This window comes from Bufo bufo, chromosome 1 (assembly GCF_905171765.1).
Source record: "Bufo bufo chromosome 1, aBufBuf1.1, whole genome shotgun sequence".
Taxonomy (NCBI): domain Eukaryota; kingdom Metazoa; phylum Chordata; class Amphibia; order Anura; family Bufonidae; genus Bufo; species Bufo bufo.
In genome coordinates, this window is record NC_053389.1 from 21,719,910 (window position 1) to 21,739,711 (window position 19,802).

The 19,802-nt window shown below is 45.4% G+C and overlaps 1 pseudogene; it reads left to right on the top strand.

Annotated features, from left to right (window-relative positions):
• The first annotated feature begins 17,442 nt into the window (after positions 1 to 17,442).
• LOC121000743 lies at positions 17,443 to 19,245 on the top strand (annotated as a pseudogene).
• Positions 19,246 to 19,802: the final 557 nt, after the last annotated feature.

Below are 19,802 nucleotides of genomic sequence, written 5' to 3' on the forward strand. Positions count from 1 at the left end.
TGAACTCCTGCTTGTATTATTAGTTGCCCTGTTTTGTATTCATATGTCTGTGTTCAGCAAGCCTTTGCAGCATAGTGGCATGACAAGGCCATGCAGTTTACTACTGGTGGAGCAAGTCCTTCTCTGCTCATTGCCACTCCTGCTCCCTTGCATGAACTCCTGCTTGTGTTATTATTTGCCCTGTTTTGTATTTACCTGTCTGTTATGTTTGCCTATGTGCCGTCGGTACCTTCTGGTACCTGTTGTCCATTCGCTCCTGCTGTCACTGTCTAGGTTACGCTCCAGAGTGGACCCTGGCAACTTTCTGCGGCTAAGTCTAACCCTACCATCTAGGGCTCTAGTGAAAACCAGGATTTGCTTAGTTACGCCCCTCTGGAGTATTACTAGACAGTGGCGCAGTGGGGGTTTTCTCCCACTGTGCTGACGGTACATAGAGCTCATGTTTTATCTGTGTTGCTTTCCCTGTTTTGTTTGTGCAATAAACTCTTGTGTCTGTACCTGATTTCCGTTTGTTTATTGCATGACGACGCGGTGGTCTCTCCTGGGACCTCCAACTCGTGACAGAATCAACAAGTGAACTTTCACAGTTTTTTTTTGTTCTGTTTTCTGCTTATCTGTAATGTGTGTGCTTTCTGTATTTCCCTCTCTATGCTGCCTTTAGGTATCGGATTTGGTTGCCTTGGTGTACTGGCTGCGGTGTTTTCCGTGTATGCTGGTTGCCAGGGGTGACGTCCGGTGTAACCTTTTTGCTTGCAGTTCTGCTTACGACCGTGTTTTCCGTTATCGGCGCAGGTATCTGCTCCTGGGCCTCCGGAAGGGGGTGTCAGCATGTCTGACCAATTAGTTCTTGGCAGACATGTCATTCTCCGGAGGGAGAGTGGAGGAGGAGGTGTTAGCACACTGCAGTTCACCATGACTTTTGTGGCCGTGTAGGCTGGCTGCATTCCTCTTGGCGTACTGGCTGCGTTTACCGTGTAGGCTGGTTGCTAGGGGCTGCGTGCTGGCTGCGGTTGTCTTATGTGTTCTGCTTGTGTACCTCTGTACCCCTTTGATTCTGATTTTCGTTTCCTGTCTGGTTCCTGTTCCTGGTCCCGTTCCTCCGGAAGGGGGTTTCTGCAGGTCTGGCCAATCAGTTCTTGGCAGACATGTCATTCTCCGGAGGGAGAGTGGAGGGGGAGGTAACTGCATGGTGCGGTTCACTTGACGTGTATGCCGTGTTGGCTGGCTATCTTCCCCTGGCGTACTGGCTGCGGACCCTCCGTGTAGGCTGGTTTTCAGGGGTTGGGCTGGTTGCGGTCGTCGTATGTGTTCCTGCCCTTGTACCTCGTCACCCATTTGATTTCTGTCCCCTTGCCTGGTTCTGTTTGGTTTGTTGCCCCCACTTCTTCCCCTTTCTGTTTGGGAGGAGAGGGGGGGGGGGGCTTTGAGGGGTGGGAGTGTCACAGTCGTTACCTTTGACTGTGACCTTCCGTTCTTGCTCATTCGGCGCTCCTCGCTGAAGTTCTGTTCCTGTGTTATTTGTGGTTCTGTATGGGTTAACTCCCCTGTATTCCTATTAGGAGTTAATTCTCTGTCTGCTCCATGGGTGTGGTCTCTCTGCTGCACCCATGGAACCTGTATATAAGGCTGAGCTTTCCTCAGTTCTGGTCAGCTCTCCTGGTGTGTGTTGTCTTGTCCTGCTTTGCTCCTGGTTTGTACTCTCTCCCATGCTGCTGACCCATGGGATCTGTGTCTGTCTGTCTGTGCTCTGTGAGTTTCCCTACTTGTTCATTTGCGTCCTTTTTCTTGTCCTCTTTTCTGTCTTTCTGTTCTGCCAGTTATGTTTTAGTTACTTTGTGTTTATTCTGATGTCTGTGATCAGCAAGCCTTTGCAGCAGAGTGGCATGACAAGGCCATGCAGTTTACTACTGGTGGAGCAAGTCCTTCTCTGCTCATTGCCACTCCTGCTCCCTTGCGTGAACTCCTGCTTGTATTATTAGTTGCCCTGTTTTGTATTCATATGTCTGTGTTCAGCAAGCCTTTGCAGCATAGTGGCATGACAAGGCCATGCAGTTTACTACTGGTGGAGCAAGTCCTTCTCTGCTCATTGCCACTCCTGCTCCCTTGCATGAACTCCTGCTTGTGTTATTATTTGCCCTGTTTTGTATTTACCTGTCTGTTATGTTTGCCTATGTGCCGTCGGTACCTTCTGGTACCTGTTGTCCATTCGCTCCTGCTGTCACTGTCTAGGTCACGCTCCAGAGTGGACCCTGGCAACTTTCTGCGGCTAAGTCTAACCCTACCATCTAGGGCTCTAGTGAAAACCAGGATTTGCTTAGTTACGCCCCTCTGGAGTATTACTAGACAGTGGCGCAGTGGGGGTTTTCTCCCACTGTGCTGACGGTACATAGAGCTCATGTTTTATCTGTGTTGCTTTCCCTGTTTTGTTTGTGCAATAAACTCTTGTGTCTGTACCTGATTTCCGTTTGTTTATTGCATGACGACGCGGTGGTCTCTCCTGGGACCTCCAACTCGTGACATAATATCTACAGTTGGTTTCATAATCACTTTCCTGTCCAGAAAAAGTTATCTTAACCTCCTGACTAGGTACTTTTCCCACTTCTATTAGAGCAACCTGTCTTTTCCTCTACCCATCCTCTCGCTTGTCATAATTATACCAGGTGCCCACTCTTGTTGTTATGTTCACCTGCCACCATGGATATTTTATCCATCCAGTTACAGATAATGCTAGAGCTGTCTCCCTATGGGCGAATCTAGTCTCAGCTGAGGTAAATCCCAGCAAGGTAAATCTAATAACTTTTTTTCTGAAAGGGGATTAGCAATATATGGCATGGAATTGGCAGAAATTAGTGAATGACTGCAAATCCAACAATAAGATAAATTTCTCATCTGGGCAACTATTTTATGGAAACTTATTTTCCCACTCACTACTATCTTTATCATATGCCCCAAAAGTGTAGTGAATTCCAATGCATAGAAACATATACTTTTGCAAATCATGTCATGGCTTAATCAATAGAGAGGAGTGAATTTTTCAAATCGTCGATTTGCCGGATTATTTATTTTATTTGGTTTGATCCGAATAAATTCACGGCGAATTACGTTAAAAAAGCGGCTATTTCCTGGCTGCAGAGAGCCTTTATAGTGATGTAGAACACTGTGTCTTGCAGTAACACACAGAGGGAGTCTGGTTTGGTAGTGAAATAATACAGTAATCCCTCAAGATACAATGGCCTAAGGATACAATATTTTAAACATACAATGGTCTTTTCTGACCCATCGTAAGTTGAAACTAGACTAAACATACAATGCCTCAGACTAAGATTCAACCAATCAAGGCCACTTCTCTGGTAAAATATCTCTATTAGTTATAGTTAGCAGCTATTCCTGACTATTATATGTAAGGACTTGATTTATCTGTCTTAGTTATCTGCTTATTTTTCTTAAATCTTCATTTTCTCTTATCTTGGATGACATTTTGGGGCTTTGGAATAGATTACTTAACTTACAATGGTTTCAACATACAGTGGTCCTTCTGGAACCAATTGTGAGTCCATATGACATGCAGATGACAGGCGTCGCTCTTAGAATCACTGCACACTTCACTTATTTGGGCAGTAACGGGGCCAAAACTGACCAAATAACTCAAGTATGAACTTACAGGTCAATGTTAGCGCCAAAAATAAGCGCACTACTGATTCCACATAGATGTCTACAGATCCTGTTCTATTAAACGCTTATACAAGTAGAGCCCCCCGACAGAGTGGAGAGGGTGTCAGCAGTAAGTTTGTGTCAATGTCGCTGATTATTTTGCCCTTCCTCTGATCTGTCAGAACAAAAACCCATAAAAAACTAATCCTGTCTGTGGAGCATCCACCTTCACTCAGTTAGCATTTGGTCAGTAATCCATCAGTATTGCTAATGCCAAAAAAAACTGGAGTTGATCCAGAACAGAGATGACAAGTGAACGGCATATTTGCATGTCTTCTATGTTTTGTTCCCACTCCTGCTTTTGGCTACCAAATCTTAAGCCAATTCTGATGGGACCATACAGGCCTTACAGCTGCTACACAGAGAGGATCTGCTGTGCGTCTCATTTTTCCTTCCTTCTGACAGATCAGAAGAAGGGTTAAATAAATGATGATGTCAGCCAAGCCAAAAAGGCTAAATAGTGGCCCAGTCATGAAGTGTGGAGGGTGGGAACAGCATGAGAAGTCCACAGAGTGGCCCTATGACATAGTGGTGAGGTAGAAACAGCATAAGGAGACCACAGATTGGCCCAATGACAGAGTCTGGTGGTGGCAGCAGCATGAAGAGGCCACAGAGTGGCACAATGACAGAGTCTGGAGGTGGCAGTAGCATCAGGAGGCCACAGAGAGGCACAATGACAGAGTGTGGAGGTGGTGGCAGCATCAGGATAACTGTCACGGTAGGTGAGGGAAGGGAAGCAAACCAAATACAACAAAAGCCACAAAACACCAGACTAGGCCCCAAAGCTAGGGAACAGGGAAAGGTCACCACCTGACAATCCTTGAGCCTTTCCCTGACTGCTGACAACATGAGCAAATCCTTAGGGTGGAAGTGCTCATGCGCTGAAACCTAAGCCTAGCTGAAACTGAAGCAATCAACCGGTTCCTAGTGCAAGGTGCAGCAACCAGCGTCTTCCTGAGGCCTATCCAGAACACACAACAAAAGGGAAGGAGTAGGACTTAGCTTAAGACGAAAGGGGAGCAGGAGATCCACCACACCAGCTGAGAACTTCAGAAGCAAATATAAACCGCAAGGGCTATAGTGAGAGGCAGGTGTAAATAGCACCACTAAATAGCTAATGAGCAGAACCTGTGGGGAGGTGGGATCCTGTCCAAAACCACAACAAAGAGTAACAGAACAATCTGTCAGATAGACTCACGTGTAGTAAGTCTGTCAGATCTTCTCAGGCCTCTCACAGGGCAGGGCGTGACAGTACCCCCTCTTCTACGGGTGACCTCCGGGCACCCAGGACCAACCTTATCCGGTGACATCAGTCGCCGGAACCCACATTCTTTCCTCAGGGCCGTATCCCCTCCAATGCACAAGGTACTGAAGGGAGCCACGAAGAACACGCGAGTTGAGTATTCTGGAGATCTGAAACTCCAGATTACAAAGACAGGAGGAGGTGGCAAAGGAGATGGTTCAGAAGGTTCAACATACTTCTTCAACAAAGACCTGTGAAACACATTATGGATCTTTCAGGCCGATTAACAATGGCCGAGATTCTGTAAGGACCAATAAATCTTGGGCCCAACTTCCAAGAGGTACTTTCAACTTAATGTTCTTAGTGGACAACCACACCAAATCACCCACACACAGGTCCGGACCAGTCAAACGTCTCTTGTCAGCTATCCATTTATATCTTTCACCCATTTTTTTAAAATTAGTTTGAATCTTCCGCCAGAAAGAAGATAATGAAGAAGAGAATCTCTCCTCTTCAGGTATACCAGAAGATTCAGTCCCAGAAAACGTACCAAACTGAGGGTGAAAACCATATGCGCCAAAAAATGGTGACTTATCAGTGGACTCCTGTCTACGGTTATTCAAGGCAAACTCAGCCAAGGACAAAAACGAAGACAACTCTTCCTTATTCTCTGCAACAAAACACCTCAAATAAGTCTCCAGGTTCTGGTAAGTGCGCTCAGTTTATCCATTCGACTGAGGATGGAAAGCCGAAGAGAAAGACAACTGAATACCCAGACGAGTACAAAACGCCTTCCAAACCTGGAAACAAATTGCGTCCCCCTATCAGACACAACATCAGAGGGGATGCCGTGTAATTTCACAATATTATCAACAAACACCTGAGCGAGAGTTTTAGCATTGGGCAGACTCAAAAATGGTACAAACTGAGCCATCTTACTGAAGCAGTCCACCACCACCAAAATCACAGTTTGCCCAGAGGAACTCGGTAAATCATTGATGAGTCCATGGACAAATGGGTCAAGACGAGACGGGATGGACAAAAGGAAGAAGAGATCCTGAAGGCCGAGTGTGAGCACCTTAGCACATGCACAGGTCTCACAAGCTGCTACAATAGCCCTCAAATTTACGCAAACCTGGCCACCAGAATCTCTGGGAAATAAGATCCACTGTGGATCTACTCCCAGGGTGTCACACAAGGATAGTATCATGATGTTCCTTAAACACCTTGTGTCGAAGTTCAGAAAGAACAAACAATTTCCATGAAGGTCAGGAATCAGGTGCCTCACCCTGAGCCCCCAACACTTCCGCTCCAGTTCGGGATAAAGAGCGGATACAACCACCTCATCAGTCAAAATCGGAGCGGGATCCTCTGAATCCCCCCCAGGAAAAGCTACGTGACAAAGCATCCGCTTTGGACGTTTTTGACAACAAGGGCGATAGGTGGCCACAAAATTTAATCTGGTAAAAAACAATGACCATTCTGGCCTGCCCTGGGGTGGACTTTTGATGAGGAATATATTGATTTTAAGGCTGAAATTTTATGTCCTTTTTGTAAGTAGAATTAAAACCTGCTAATTGCGGAACTACCTGGTGGAAACTTCACTATTTGGTTATAACTTCCCTCTAGGGTGCAGGGGTACGTGAGTGCACCAGCCTCTGGTAATCGATTGTTTGGCTACAAGGTGAGAACAACCCTGCGCATTGGAATAAGTATCTGGGATTGGAATCCCTACACTCATAGGCAGCGCGATCAACATTTATTGGAGCTAATGCACATGACAAAAGGCTTACAAGAACTAACTACACCGCTGAATATATATATTTTTTTTTTGCGCTAAACACATAACAAAAGGCTTTAAAACAGTGATGCCCAACCTACGGTGTCATGCGGCCACGCGCCGTGACCGGACTTTATCAGCGCAGGGCGCGCTGCGAACGGCACGGGCAGCAAAGCGATGCTGCCCTGTGCCCTGCAATCTCCCCGCCCAGCCCCGCCTCCTAGCTAATTTATTCACTGCACTTGCCCTCTGTGAAATTGTAAGAGAAGCGCGGTAATCTCGCACAGGCGCACTGGCAGAGGCATCGAGTGCGCATGCACCGTCTTCCTGGCCTCTGCCAGTGCGCATGTGCGAAGATTACAGCGCTTCTCTTCAATTTCACAGAGGCAATTGCAGTGAATAAATTAGCTAGGAAGTGGCTCTGGGTGGGGGGATATCTGTGGAGGACACTGAAGGGGGGATCTGTGGAGGACACTGAAGGGGGGGGGATCTGTGGAGGACACTGAAGGTGGGAACTGTGGAGGACACTGAAGGGGGTGATCTGTGGAGGACACTGAAGGGGGATCTGTGAAGGACACTGAAGGGGGGGATCTGGGGAGGACACTGAAGGGGGGGGATCTGTGGAGGATGAAGGGGGGGATCTGTGAAGGACACTGAAGGGGGGATCTGTGGATGACACTGAAGGGGGGTATCTGGGGTCGACCATGAAGGCGGGGATCTCGTGGACGACAATGAAGGGGGGATCTGTGGACGACACTGAAGGGGGGATCTAGTGGACGACACTGAAGGGGTAGATCTGTGTACGACACTGAAGGGGGGGGTCTGTGGACGACACTGAAGGGGGATCTGTGGACGACACTGAAGGGGGGGATCTGTGGACGACACTTAGGGGAGGATCTGTTGTCGACACTTAGGGGGGGATCTGTTGACGACACTTAGGGGAATGTTGGGGGGGGGGGTCCTGGAGGAGTGTTTGGGTGGGAGCTCTGGAAGGGGTGGGAGGTCCGATAGGTATGTGGGGTGGTGGGAGTTCGGCCGGGGGGGCCCATAATTTTTTTTGCTATGGGGCCCCCAGTCATTTATAGCTACGCCCTGATTGTTAAGATTGGGCGGGCACTGGAGCGATAGAAGCGCCTGCTGTAGGAGAGCGGCGGGAGATGAAAGGAGGAGGGGCCAGCTCCTGGTGGTGTCGGGCACATGGCGCAAGCATGGCGGTGGAGGATCTGACCTGAAGCCTAAAGACAGACATCAAGGTAGACCTGCAGAAGAAGGTGACAGCGCAGTATGTGATGTAACTTGTGTGTAATGTATGTAGTGCAATGTGTGATCATCACATACTGCACTACATACATTACAACATGTATACATCACATGCCCCCCCTCACAGTAATAATGCCAAGATATGTGCCCTCTTACAGACGTACTGCTCACATATGCCCCCCGCACATTAGTTATGCCAGATATGTGCCCCCTCACAGTAATAATGTCAAGATATTTGCCCTCTCACAGAGTAATGCTCACACATGTCCCCTCACAGTAGTTATGCCAGATATGTGCCCCCTCACAGTAGTTATGCCCAGATATGTGCCCTCTTCACAGTAGTTATGCCTGATATGTGCCCTCCTCACAGTAGTTATGCCCTGATATGTGCTCCCTCACAGTAGTTATGCCCAGATATGTGCCCCCTCACAGCAGTTATGCCAGATATGTGCCCTCTTCACAGTAGTAATACTCACTCGTGCCCCCTCACAGTAGTTATGCCCTGATATGTACCCTCCTCTCAGTAGTTATACCCTGATATGTGCCCTCCTCACAGTAGTTATACCCTGATATGTGCCTTCCTCACAGTAGTTATGCCCAGATATGTGCCCCCTCACAGTAGTTATGCCAGATATGTGCCCTCTTCACAGTAGTAATGCTCACACGTGCCCCCTCATAGCGTTTGCATTTCTTTCTGGCAAAGCTACCTGGTTCCGGCACGCAAAATTTATACCAAGTCTAGTGCGGCCCTCAGACGAAAAAAGGTTGGGCACCACTGCTTTAAAAGAAATAACTGCACCGCTGAGCAGCAAATATATTTTTCTTTTTCTGCTAAAACACCCCACAAAAGCCTTTACTACAGATAAGTGCAATGCAGAAGGGCAAATAAGACATATAAATATTTCCTTGTAATAAACCCTATTAATGGCTGTATCAAACAGCACTTGCACCCTAATAAGAACAGTTTGCTGGAATTACAGAGCTGTATAATGGCAATTTGGATCCCCAGTCAGTGCAGTAAAGGGTAATCGGATTGTTCCTATTACCCACCTCCCCGACTGAACCCTATTCAACAGAAATGCTGTGGAATGATTCCTCCCTATCATTTACCTACATCTTAAATAATCTTTCCCTGCACTTGTAAATCGTATTTTTGTTAGCACAATGACGTTTTTTTCTAACACTGTCCCTAGCGCCTGCAGACACGTCTCTCCCTGCACTATGTAGGCTGGAAAATGGCAGAATCCAAGATGGCTGCCGTATTTATAGGGCTGTGACATCACAGGGCTGGCTTGCTGCTGATTGGCTGCATGCAGGCATGTCAATCTGGGTGATCCCGCCATCCCAGAGTTCCTTGCCCCATGTCCTCACAGGTGCAGCAGCCATTTTAGGAAAAATGTGATTCATTACTACGAAGCGCGGGGAAATTCACATTTGGTGCAGATCGAATTTTTCCTGAAATTCATAACGAATCCCACTTCGTCAGCCTATGATTCGCTCATCTCCATTATTCAAATTCTTGCAGTGGAAGGCGGGGATCCAAGTTGGTTTCCCTTCCAGCTTCACAGAAGTTCGTGTAGTCAGCTGTTCTTGGAACAGACCATCCAATTGAGGTTCTAGCGCCTTTCTTATGTGTCTTTTCACAGTGACCCAGACTCCAGGGTTTAGTGAATGAGCCCCCTCCAGTTATTTTATTTATCGTATGGCAAAGATATTAAGTCAAGAGGGATCTGGAATAGAACTGAGAACACAATTATGGATCTAAATTGTACGAAAATAGGATTGCGCTGCAGATATCCTGAGGTCCTCTTTCACACCATGCGGTTTTACACCATCAGATCCAAGCATGGGACAAAATGTAAGTACTCATTATTAAATTCCTCCCCTCATCCAAACCTATAAAAACCAAGGGGTCGCAGAATAGTGAAGCACATTCACATCTATGTCCCGTAAAAAGGTTTATTTTACTCACAAAGTTACACTTCTCTGCTTGAGCTTCGTCAGGGGCGTCCCTGCAGCGCGATCCTATTTTCCTACAATTTGGATTTAAAGTGAACTTGACCCACATCACTACACTAGGATCTGCAGCACGAAAAGTCCAGGCAACGTAAGACCTTTTTTCTTTTTACAATTATGAATCTGTTGTAATCTCTTGTGCAATGCTCCTACATACTGTGTCAAGTCTGAATGAGTGGTCTGGAGCTGCTGGGGGAAATACAAACCTGTATTTGGAGCAGTGCCAAAAAGTATTTCATAGGGACTCTGTAGTGTTTTCCTATAAGGTGTTACTCTGAGTGTATACAAAGTTATTGGTAAACATTCTGTTCATGGCTTACCAGTCTCGGCCATGGCTTTTTTAATTTTTAGCTTCAAAGTTCCATTCAGGCGTTCTACCTTTCCTCTGCTTTGCAGCCTAAGAGGTGTGTGGAATGCCTGCTCTGTACATAGAGCATAAAGTATTTCCTGTATCACCTCTGAAGTGAAATTAGTTCCTCTGTCACATTCAATCACTTCAGGAACTCCAAATCTACACACCACCTCAGCTAAAAATTTCTTAGCTACTGTTTTTGCATTGGCTTTGGCTGTAGGTCAGGCTTCCGGCCAACCTGAAAAGAGGTCCACACATATCAGAACATACTCATATGTGCCTACCTTAGGAAGTTGAATGAAGTCAATCTACAGTCTCTGAAAAGGGTATTTTGGCTTTGGAGTGCACCTAGGGTGCACTTTCCTATGTTATGGCAAGCACAGACCATGCAACCCTGGACATACTCTGCAGTGGCATTGTTGAACCCCGGGGCCACCCATCCTTGATTTACCAAACTTACCATCACTTCCTTGGACTGGGTGGTAAGGCCACGTGATAGGGCACACATCATGGGGTATAGTACCTTGGGAAGGCACAGTTTAGCATCTATGGCATACAAACCTTCCTGATTCTTCTCGGCCTTTCTTCTTACACACTTTTCCTCTTCTGATTTAGGAACTTATTCCTGCAACTTCTCGAGGAGGGTTAAATCCACCTCCCTTTTCTGTGGAACTTTGTCCACAGTATGTCCTGTTATGGGAGGGGGCAACAGAGCAGCCTGCTTAGCAACAGCATCTGCCCTACGGTTCCCTTCAGCCTCCTTTGTTTGCTCTTTGGTATGGGCCTGTACCTTGACAATGGCCACCATCTTAGGTAATTCTAATGCTCTGAACAACTGAACTACAGATTCTGCATTCTTGATAGGCTTACCCGAGGATCCCACAATGTCCCTGCTTCTCCAAATGGGACCATAGTGGTGTGCTATGCCAAAAGCATATCGTGAGTCAGTGTAAATGTTCACCGTCTTACCCTCAGCCATTATACATGCCTTAGTGAGTGCTTTCAACTCAGCTTCCTGTGCAGAGCATCCAGGTGGGAGTGATCCTTGTCTTACAACTTCCTCCAAGAAAGTCACAGCATATCCCCTGTATGGATTTCCATCAAGGTAGTACCTGGACCCATCTACAAAAAGCTCAAGATCAGCATTAAGTATCAGTATTTCAGTTACATTATCAAGTTCTTTTATTTCAGTCTTCATCAGTTCAAAACAATCATGGTCATCACTTATATTACTATCCTGCTCTACCTGATCAGACTCTGGAAGTAAGGTAGCTGGATTCAGGATTGTATATCTTTTGATTGTTATGTTTGGTGGAGTAAGAAGTGTCACTTCCTATTTTGTTAGTCTTATCATTGATAAATGTTCAATCTTTGCCTGTGACAATAGTTCCTGGACTGCATGAGGCACATATACCGTATTGTCAGTGCATGATCCAGAACTATGTCAGCAACATTCCCAGTCAGAAGTGCACAGGCTGCTACAGCTCATACACAAGAAGAGGCACCCCTGGCCACTATATCTAGTTGTAATGAGTAGAAGTCTAGCGGGCAGTGTTTACCCCATGTAACTGTGTCAGAACTCCTTTGGCATGTCCTGTGTTTTCATGATAGATAAGCAAATCAAAGCTAAAGAAGTGGAATTCGATCCGAATTTCAAGAAAAATTCGATTCACAACAAATGCGAATTTCCTCATGCTTCGTGGTAACAAATCTCAATTTTTCCTGAAATGGAGGCTAAAATGGTGGCTACACGCATTAGGACAAGGGGCAAGGAACTCTGGGAAGGCGGGATCACCCAGATTGACATGCTTGCATGCAGCCAATCAGCAGCCAGCCAGCCCTGTGATGTCCCAGCCCTATAAATACGGCAGCCACCTTGGATTCTGACATTTTCCAGCGTTCTGAGTGCAAGGACAGACGTGAGAAGGTGCTAGGGACAGCAATAGGAAAAACCTCATTGTGAAAAAAGAAACTGCCAAAACGATTTATAAGTGCAGGGAAAGGATAGTGAAGAATCATTTCACAGCATCTTAGTGCAGGGAGAGATTTCAGAAGGTGCTAGGAACAGTGTAAGGAAAGCGATTTACAAATGCAGGGAAAGATTATTTGGGGATTATATGGCTCTGTCATTCCAGCAATTTGTTCTTGTTAATGGGGTGCAAGTGCTATCTTGAAAAGTCTTTAGTGGCCTATTTTAGTAGAAAAAGAAAAATATATACGCACTTCACTGTTGCAGTTATTTGTGGTGAAAGCGTTTAGTGGCCTATTTCAGTACAGAAATAAAAATATATTCTCAGTAGTGTTGAGCAAGCAAGGTCAGCCGAACTGCTGTTCGGCTCGAGCATCGCTATGCTCGGCACATGGCGGTACGTGGCTGAGTAACGCATGTGCTTGAGCACCATGTTCGAGTCGCCTCCCCGCACGTTTCTTGGCTGCTATGCAGCCAATAAACGTGCAGGTAAGTACTGCCATCACTGTAATGCTGTAATCTTGTTGGTTCCTGGCATTACAGTGATTGGCTGGCCGGAACACGTGATCGGGTGCTATATAGCACCCGATGGCGCGTGTTCAGCTCGTTATTAGTCAGGGAGAGCTGAGCTTAGGAAGGGACAGATAGTGTAGGGAGTGTGATCGCAATCTATTTAGTTGAAAAACGTTTCAAAGACCCAAAAGTCCTTTTAAGGACTATTGTGTGTGGTGGCAGCAATATAATATAGCCATCAATTATTTTTTTTCCCATACTTTTCCTATAGAGGGTGTCTGCAGTGACTTGTGATATCTGTGCAATACCTTCTGTGTGTCAGGACAAGAGATAGAAAAATTATAAGTGAAAACTAGTATATTTTTTCCATACTTTTTCATACTTTTTTCTATAGAGGGTGTCTGCAGTGACTTGTGACATCTGTACAACAGTGATGGCCAGTTCGCAGTGTCCGCCGATAAACACATGCTATCTGCCATCTTTATTCCCAAGCCTGGCGATGCAGAGGTAAGTCCTTACCTGTGCCGCGAGCCGCTCTGAAACACATGCGGTCACCGGGAGCAGGCAGTTCCGAGAACAGCCCGATGAAGGCTGTTCTCGGAACTGCCTGCTCCCAGTGACCGCATGTGTTTCAGAGCGGCTCGCGGCGCAGGCACAGGTAAGGACTTACCTCTGCATCGCCAGGCTTGGGAATAAAGATGGCAGATCGCATGTGTTCGTCGGTGAACACTGCGAACTGGCCATCACTGCTGTAAGATACCTTCTGTGTGTCAGTGCCATAGATAGAAAAAATATAAGTGAAATCTATTTTTCTTTTTCCATACTTTTACTTACTTTTTCCATATACTGTGCTTTCTGTGAACTGTGACATCCGTGCCACATCTTGAGTGTCAAGCGTGCATATAACATTTAATAAGAAGAAGGCGAGCATTAAGGGACAGGGAAGTGGCCGTGATGCTGATGGTTCACGCAGAGGCTGTTGCCCTGGGTGCGTTGAAAATGTGGCTGCTGCCAGAGCACATGAAAAACAATCATTCACGCTAACTAGCTTCATGTCCCAGTTTGCAGGGCATCGCAGGACAAAACTCTTAAAGTCAGACCAGTGCGACCAGGTTGGATTGCAGCAGATAATGCTTCTATTCGGTTAAGCACCACCCTGTCTTCCACAAAGTCCAGTCTCAGTAGCCAAGAGTCTGGTCAACAGAATCCTCACCCTGATCCTCCTTCCTCCCAATAAGGAGAGTCTGGCCAAACAAGTGATCCCCCATTCAGATATTCCGAGGAGCTCTTTTCATCGCCATTACTTGATTTGGCCCTCTCACCAAGCACGCTTGAAGAGGAACATGAGATCTTGTGCCCTGATTCCCAACCTCTTGAGCATCCAAAGTCACAAGAACAATTAGTGTTTAATGAGGTGGATGATGATGAGACACAGTTGCCAATGAGTCAACCGCAATTACTGTCTCAAAAGGTTGATGAAGAGGTGTCACGGATGATGTTGCAGATAGCTGGAACTTATGAATAAACGTCCGACTGGCTTGATCCCAAACTAAGGAGCATATAGGTGAGCCCTATAAAACCCTAAGAGCTCTCCCTGACTGCTATGCCCATGCAAGGGTCTCAATGGTAGACGATTGCATGCCCACGTACCTATGACTGTGTGACACCTGAAAACCCTATAATAGTGAGGGGACACGACCACCGGCTCCCTGCACTTAAAACGGACAGAGTCAGGGTCACCTAGAATCAAGCCAGCAAGGAAACACAATACATCTGAGCAAACAGCAGCAGCAGCCTCCAGCAGTGAACACTTCATCCAGGAAGTAGTATAAACCGCAAAGTGAGGCAGTATGGGAGGGAATATAAAGGGAGATGATTAGTCTAAATAGGTGACACCTGGGAGAAGGAAAGGAGATGATAAAGTGAAACCAAAACAAAGAAAGTCATGCAAGAGGTAGAGAAGGACCTCTGCCAGACCTTCTCACAGAACTGGCGGTGACAGTACCCCTCCCTCTACGGGTGGACTCCGGAAACTCAGAGCCCACCTTCTCAGGATGAGACCTATGGAAAGCCCTGATGAGACGAGTGGCCTTAATGTCTGCCACTGGGACCCACATCCTCTCCTCAGGACCATAACCCTCCCAATGAACGAGGTACTGGAGAGAACCGTGGATAATGCGAGAATTCACAATCCTAGAGACCTGAAATTCAAGATTAACATCAACAAAAATCAGAGAAGGAGGCAAAGAGGAGGGTACAGTGGGTTGGACATAAGGTTTTAAAAGGGACCTGTGAAAAACATTATGGATCTTCCAAGCCTGAGGAAGATGAAGACGGAAGGCAATGGGATTGATGACGGACAAGATATTGTAAGGCCCAATAAACTTAGGACCCAACTTCCAGGAGGGAACCTTCAGTTTGATATTCTTTGTAGACAACCACACCAGATCCCCCACATTTAGGTCCTGACCAGGCACACGTCTCTTATCCGCCACACGCTTATATCTCTCACTCATCCTCTTCAGATTACCCTTAATCTTTTGCCAAATAAATGACAAAGACGAGGAAAATCTCTCCTCATTAGGTAAACCAGAAGACCCCTCTCCAGAGAATGTCCCAAACTGCAGATCAAACCCATATGCACCAAAAAATGGTAACTTATCAGAGGACTCCTGGTGACGATTATTTAAAGCAAACTCAGCAAGGGACAAAAAAGAATACCAATCCTCCTGATTCTCCACCACAAAACAACGCAGATATGTCTCCAGATTCTGATTGACGCGTTCGGTCTGACCATTCAACTGTGGGTGAAAAGCAGAAGAGAACGACAACCGAATCCGCAAGCGAGAACAGAAAGCCTTCCAGAATCTGGAAACAAATTGTGTGCCCCTATCAGAAATGATGTCTGAAGGAATGCCATGCAATTGAACAATGTGATCAACAAACGCTTGCGCCAACTTCTTAGCATTGGGTAACCCAGGAAAGGGAATGAAATGCGCTATTTTGCTAAAACGGTCCACTATCACCAGAATCACAGTCTTCCCCGAGGAACGAGGCAGGTCCATAATGAAGTCCATGGACAGATGCGTCCAAGGATGTGAAGGAATGGGTAATGGAAGGAGAGAACCCGATGGCCGTGAATGAGGGACCTTGGCACGAGCACAGGTCTCCCAGGCTGCCACAAAACCCTCAACCGTCTTATGAAGAGCCGGCCACCAGAATCTCCGAGCAATGAGATCCACTGTGGATCTACTCCCCGGGTGCCCAGCAAGGACAGTATGATGGTGCTCCTTAAAAACCTTATGTCGTAAAGCGAGAGGCACAAACAACCTCCCAGGAGGACAAAGATCAGGAGCCTCTGCCTCGGCTGCCTGAACCTCTGCCTCCAAATCAGGATAAAGAGCAGAGACGACCACCCCTTCAGCCAAAATGGGACCCTTTCAGCCAAAATGAGAAAAAGGCACACGGTCACCATTTGGCAGGAGAGGGACCCTGAGATAAGACCGCACCCACACCCACCTCAGAAGTGTCCACCTCAACAATAAAAAGTAGAGAGACATCAGGTTGTACCAAAATTGGAGCGAAAGCAAAACTCTCTTTGATACTAGAAAAGGCTTTAAGCGCATCTACCGACCACAAAGAAAAATCTACCCCTTTTTTAGTCATATCAATGAGTGGCTTAACAACAGAGGAATAATTCAAAATGAACTTTCTGTAATAATTGGCAAAACCCAAAACCGCATCAGTGCCTTCTGATTCTCATGAAGCTCCCAATCAAGCACAGTGCGGACCTTCTCAGGGTCCAATGCGAAAACCAGAAGCGGAGAGAAGAAAACCAAGAAATTGAATCTCCGGAACCGCAAACACACATTTTTCCAGTTTAGCGTACAATTTATTCTCCCACAGAATCAGCAAGACCTGACGTAGGTGGTCCCGATGAGTCTTGAAATCAGGAGAAAAAATCTAAATGTCATCTAGATACACCAGAACAAATTTCCCCATTAAATGATAAAAAATGCTGTTCACAAAATGTTGGAAGACGGCCGGAGCATTCATCAAACCAAAGGGCATAACCAAATTCTTGAAATGACCCTCAGGGGTATTGAAGGCCGTCTTCCATTCGTCCCCTTCCCTGACCCTGACTAGGTTGTATGCCTCTCTTAACCCTCCTCTTGTGTTAGGGTCAGAACCGACCCGTTTTCAGGTTTTGAATGTCTATAATTATCACATAAATTTGTTTATTGCATCAAGATTTTTTTACTTTGTCAGGAACCTCTATTTAAACAATGTAATAGAAAAAGAATCCTTTTCACTAAATTATAAAATACTGTGGTGAAAATTAAGACGTTTATGGTGTTAGGGTCAATTCTGACCCAGTTATAATATAGGATTATAGGACACTAATAAGTGCCAAAACTGAAATCCTAAACACTCTCTCTGCTTAGTAACACTGACAGCCAATCACCTCTCAGCCCTGTGAGCTGTAGTTAGGGAGGGGCCGATCTCTTTGCCTGCTTGTCTGCTTCTCTAAATAAAGTAAAGAAACATAGGACCAATACATTTCAGAGTTGCTGACTTGCAGAGTAATCATCTCCAATATGCAGCATGCAAGAGTGAGAAGATTTACAGGAAGCCAAATACTGGATTATATCTTGGATAAAAATATGGCAGAGGAGACAGAGCAGCATAGCGATATGGATGAGCAGGTTTCTGAGGCAGAAGATGAAGTAGAGTATCAACCAGAATACACAGACACATCTGATGAGTCTGATGAGGAGGCCACCAGTGCTGAACCTGCTGCTGTTCCTGCTGAAACATTCAAATCCAAAAGTGGTAAGATCTGTTGGAGTTCAGAACCTCCTGACTTACATGGCAGGGCAGCTGCTGCAGATGTAATCAAAATGACCCCTGGGATCACAAGGTTTGCTGTGACGAGAGTAAGTGACATCAAAACATGTTTTGAAATGTTCATGCCATTGTCACTAAAAAAAAGTGATCATTGCAATGACAAACCTTGAAGGAAAAAAAGTCCATAGCAACATGTGGAATGACATAAATGAGGAATGCCTAGATGCTTATATTGGTGTTCTTCTTCTTGCTGGAGTGTACAGATCCTATAATGAGGCCACTGATAGTCTCTGGGACAAGTCAAGAGGCAGATATATCTTCCCAGCAACAATGTCACTTCACACCTTTCGAAGGATATCAAGAGTTTTCAGATTTGACAACAGAGATGCTAGAGCAAAATCTGACAAGCTTGCTCCCATAAGGGATGTCTGGGAGAAATGGGTTCAGCTCCTTCCACTAATGTTTAACCCTGGGCCTCAGGTAACAGTAGATGAACGTTTGATCCCTTTCCGTGGAAATTGCACCTTCCGGCAGTATATGCCCAGTAAGCCAGCCAAATACGGCATAAAAATCTGGGCAGCCTGTGATGCAAAAACAAGCTATGCATGGAACCTACAGATTTACACCGGCAAACACAAAAGTGGCATCCCTGAGAAAAACAAGGACAACGTGTAGTCCTTGATTTGACTACTGGACTGCAGGGTCACAATATCACGTGTGACAATTTTTTTACCAGCTATGACCTTGGACAAGAACTTCTCAGGAGGAAACTCACCATGGTAGGCACAATAAAAAAAAATAAACCTGAGCTGCACACTGAAATTTTGCAGGTGAAGGACAAAGCTCCACTTTCTTCAAAATTTGCTTTTACAGACACCACCACTGTTGTTTCATATTGTCCAAAAATAAATAAAAATGTGATACTTATGTCCACTTTTCACAAAGATGCAGCTGTGTCATCAAGAAGTGACAAAAAGCCCACAATTATCTTGGATTACAATAAAAACAAAGGAGGAGTGGACAACCTGGACAAGCTGAGTGCTACCTATACTTGTCAGCGAATGACCAGGAGATGGCCGATAGCTGTGTTTTCTAACATCCTAGATGTGTCTGCATACAATGCATTTGTGTTATGGACCCACATCCACCCAGGTTGGAACACAAAAAAAAATAACAAGCAGAGAATATTTCTTGAGGAGCTAGGAAGTTCCCGTGTCAAGGCACACATTGAGCAAAGGAAACGGGTGTCTCAAGATCCAATCGCTGCAGCCGTGATCAGACAGATACAGAGTTCATCAGAGACTCCATCCACACCATCAACAACACAAAGAGAATCAGTGCCAGCATCCTCATCATCATCTAGCCTTGCCTCAACATCAACCAGCACAGCCACAGCTACAACTCCAGTGATGCCATCTGATTCTGAAAGAAAGAGGTGTCAGGTCTGCCCCAGCAATAAGGACAGAAAGACACACACATTATGCTTCCACTGTAAAAAATATATCTGCAAAGAACATGCTAAAAGTGTCAGCTTTTGCCACACATGCATCTAAAAACACCCACACAAACACATGCAAGTTCTTGCACAAAGATGCTTTGAAACTAGTACTTGATTTCTATTGGTTTGCCTTGCTTGATTGTATGTTGTTTGTTTGACCTTGCAAGTCTACATTTTGTATTATTACTTGCTTTTCATTGTTTATGAACGTTTTATGTTAAAAAAAAAAAAAGCTATTTTCTTGAAGTAAATATATATGGGTCAAAATTGACCCTAACACCATCAATGTTATTATAGTTAATGTTATTAAAATAAAATAAAAAATATTTTAAAAAAAATTAAGAGATGTGTTCAAATACTCCTCAGCAACATTCCATTCTGGTGACATAACAACCTTTTATTTACTTATAATATTCTATTGAGGTTTATTTTACCATTTTTTTAATTTGAAAATGAGAGGTATGCTATCAAAAGAAAGGTCTAAGGGGTCACACCAAAAATATTAAAACCAATCTTTTCAAGGATAAAGAAGCCTAACAAGGTAACCAAGAGGTACGAAACAAATTGGATGATAAATAATTGTTCAGAGGGTATTTTATGGCTGATTTAAGA